Source organism: Muntiacus reevesi, chromosome 1 (genome assembly GCF_963930625.1).
Source record: "Muntiacus reevesi chromosome 1, mMunRee1.1, whole genome shotgun sequence".
NCBI classification, from domain to species: domain Eukaryota; kingdom Metazoa; phylum Chordata; class Mammalia; order Artiodactyla; family Cervidae; genus Muntiacus; species Muntiacus reevesi.
The window spans coordinates 124,920,864-124,924,584 of NC_089249.1; the positions used below are offsets into that span (position 1 = coordinate 124,920,864).

The 3,721-nt window shown below is 32.0% G+C and overlaps 1 non-coding gene across 1 annotated transcript; it reads left to right on the forward strand.

Annotated features, from left to right (window-relative positions):
- Nucleotides 1–2,808: 2,808 nt before the first annotated feature.
- Nucleotides 2,809–2,933, forward strand: LOC136156459 (U11 spliceosomal RNA). Its single transcript, XR_010661009.1, has one exon. It is a non-coding gene; the product is annotated as a U11 spliceosomal RNA (small nuclear RNA).
- The last annotated feature ends 788 nt before the right edge of the window (nucleotides 2,934–3,721 follow it).

Consider the following 3,721-nt stretch of genomic DNA (forward strand, 5'->3'; position numbering starts at 1 on the left):
AAAGCAAAAATAAAAGCAGATAATAGAAAAATAACAGTAAGAAATACACACACTTTTTTATTAACCCAAGACAGATGAAGTGGGCAAAAATATAAAAAGATATAATATGTCTAAACAATAAAATCAATAAGGTAGATCTTATTAATATATTAATACATAAAATCTAATTCCTATTATTATAAAATGCATTTTTTCCTCAAGTGAACATAGAGATTTTGCAAAAAAACTTATATTGGATCACAAAGAAAATCTCAATTTCCTTAAAATAGTAATAATCCAAATGACATTCTATGAGTCTACTGTGATAAAAATAGAAATCAATAAATCTAGAAACAGATTAATTCCGCACAAAGATTAAAAAAAAAGTGTCTCTGTTAATTTCTTAGTGAAAGAGGAAATGCAAACCAAAAATTAAAAAAAAAAAAACACTAAAAATATAATAATAATGATTTTAAAATAACACACTGTAGAATATGAGACATAGCAATAGACAAAACAAAAATCAGAGGTTAATTCATAGTCTTAAATGCTCATAACAATATAAATAAGGTAAATACTAAATGCATGAGTGCTAAGTTGCTTCATTCTTGTCTAACTCTTTATGACCCTATAGACCAAGGCTGCCAGGCCCGTCTGTCTGTGGAAGTCTCCAGGCAAGAATACTGGGGTGGGTTGCTGTGCCCTTCTGCAGGGGATCTTCTCAACCCAGCGATTGAACCCATGTGTCTTAGTCTCCTGCACTGGCAGGTGTGGTTTTTACCTCTAGAGCCATCTGGGAAGCCCTCAAATTCTAAGTGAAATAATAGCAAATATTAATCTATGAATATTTGTTTAGAAATTGAGGTATAGCTTTATATTTATAACTTATTAACAAGCAGCATTGGAGAAGGCAATGGCAACCCACTTCAGTACTCTTGCCTGGAAAATCCCACGGAGGAGGAGCCTGGTGGGCTGCCGTCCATGGGGTCGCTAAGAGTCGGACACGACTGAGTGACTTCACTTCCACTTTTCACTTTCATGCATTGGAGAAGGAAATGGCAACCCACTCCAGTGTTCTTGCCTGGAGAATCCCAGGGATGGGGGAGCCTGGTGGGCTGCCCTCTATGTGATCACACAGAGTCGGACACGACTGAAGCGACTTAGCAGCAGCAGCAGCAGTAACATGCAGAGTATCATTAGATGAAAAGAAAAGTACTTACATATGCACACGTTATTACTTTCATAGATGCTGAAAAGTTCTGTAAAATATTCAATACCAATTTATGATTATAAAAATAAGAAGCAGTTAAAGAGGATTTGATAAATACTTTATAACAAGAATATGCATGTGTTTCTATATGTACATATGCTATTAATTTGCAATAAATGTGTTCATATTCATATGTAGCTAAATAAGAGAAAAATATATTATCATCTCTGCAGATGCAATAAAGTACTGTTAAAGTGTTATACATTTATAACAACAATACTAATGACATCAAATTTCTTTAATTTATTTATTTTTAAGTGATTACAAATACCTAGAGCAATTATGTACTTATTAGCAAAATGCTGACCCTTCCTTCTGGGTCTGGGTACAAATAAGACAGGTCACTTTCACTGTGTCTATTCAACTTTGAATTGAATGTCATTGTCAATGAAATGAGTTAACAACAACAAAAAAAAATGCAATGAAAGAAAGAAAAATAAAAGACTAGAAAGAAAAATAAAACCATAATTTTATTATTTATAGATTATATTTCTATACATGTTGCAATTTTGACATTTCTATAGGTGAATAATTATAATTTATCAGTGAACTCTGTAAAATTGCTAGGTAGAAGGGCAATATAGGAAAACAAGTTATATTGCTAAACATCTACAAAACTAATCAAAAAATAAAATGCCACTTAAAATAGCATCCAATGTATAGAGTCTTAAATGTGTGATTATATGGTAACTCAATATGTGACAAAGATGGCCCTTTAGATAAGTGGGAAATAAAGACTTCTATAATTGACATTAGAACAATTGGTTTCTTCATTAAAAAATAAATAATTTACCCTTAACTTGCCATCGAAAGCAAAAATCAGTTTCAGGTGAGTTAAGAACCAAACTGACAGAAAGATCTATTTGTAAATGTTACATAAGGAGGTATGTCTTTAATAAGACAGTAAAAACAAAATCACTGAAAGAAATAATGTAGTTTTTTTTTTTCTAAATTAAACAAAAGAACTTTTAACTCAAGACGAGAGAATAAAGAAACTAGAGGGCAAGAGAATATGTTTGTCTTACATGCGTAATAACTGCTTTAGGCCCAGCATTCAGAATATAAAAGTAACACCTACTAAACAAGACAGCCCAAAAGATGGAGGTTTCAAAGGCTTGTACAGGTACATCACACACTCACACACACAAAAATCCTAGTGCTCAATAAGTTGAAATAAAAGGTCATTCATATTGTCATTAATCAAGGAAGTATAAATTTATGATACACTTTTTAAGCTCATCAAACTAGCGAGAACTAAAATGTATAGGTGATAATTGAAGAAACAGGTAAGCTTGCTCACTGCCATTAGGAGTGTAAACTTATATGCTCAGCTAAAAGGAGCTTAATATTTTCTAGCAAACTTGAAGGCAAATTTACCATCTACAGAGCAAAGTTAGCCCAGAGAGGAATCCATGTACATTTGTCCCAGAGTCCACATGTAAGATGTTGGATACATAGTTTCTTCAGTAATCAATACAACAACTGAAGAAGTAATTTGTAATTCATAGTAGGGTCACACAATGGAGTATATCCTGAATTTCAGTAAAAATGAACCCCTTGCTTCTGTCGTGAGTGGCACGCGTAAGGCAGCTCGTTTACTCTACGTGCGGAATCGACATCAAGAGATTTCGAAAGCATAATTTTTGCTAATAGGGCAGCTGGTGATCGTTGGTCCTGGTGCCCCCCCCCCAAAAAAATGAACCCCTTACAGTGGCATGAATGAATCTTGAAAACAATATTTAATGAAAGAAATACACAGATATAAGTGCAAAACAAATACTATTTCTGATACTTAGGGGTGAATGGACAGGTGTTTAAGTCAAAAGGAAAATAAGAAATAATAACAAAAAAAGTCAGGAAAGTTAACCTTTTAGGGAATGGGATGTTTTGGTGATCAGTGAGGGACACATAAGTATAACCTCAATATGACTATCAAATTTCCTTTTCTTTTCCTAGATAATGGTTATACAATTACTTGCCTTATAATTACTTATATTTATGCACTTGTATGTACATTATATTTCACAGTAATATAAAAATATATATTTACTCTGATACCTTGGAGGATAGGTCTGCAGATACATTTATTAGAAAGTAAATGGTAATCATTTATAAATGATATTCAGAAAAATTTCAAATTATTCTTGGTACTTTTTACATTATTCTGTTCATTCTTATTACCAAGTATCATACTCATGTAAACAAAGTAACTTCTGAAAAAGAAAGGGTAATATACTTTTGGTATAAGATAATTTCTCATTTTCAGTGTTCAAATTTTTATTTGGATGCTGGGTCTCATTTAAGCAAATGGAAAATATTTATATTTATACTGTAATTCTGTTTCTATGGCATTTGTGAGATTTGCAAAACATATATAAGAACTTGTTATTTAAGATGAATCCAACTTAAGTAACTGAATCTTTTCATATATAATATCCCAGTGGTTTTTAAAATTGCTTTCTATTGGAGAAA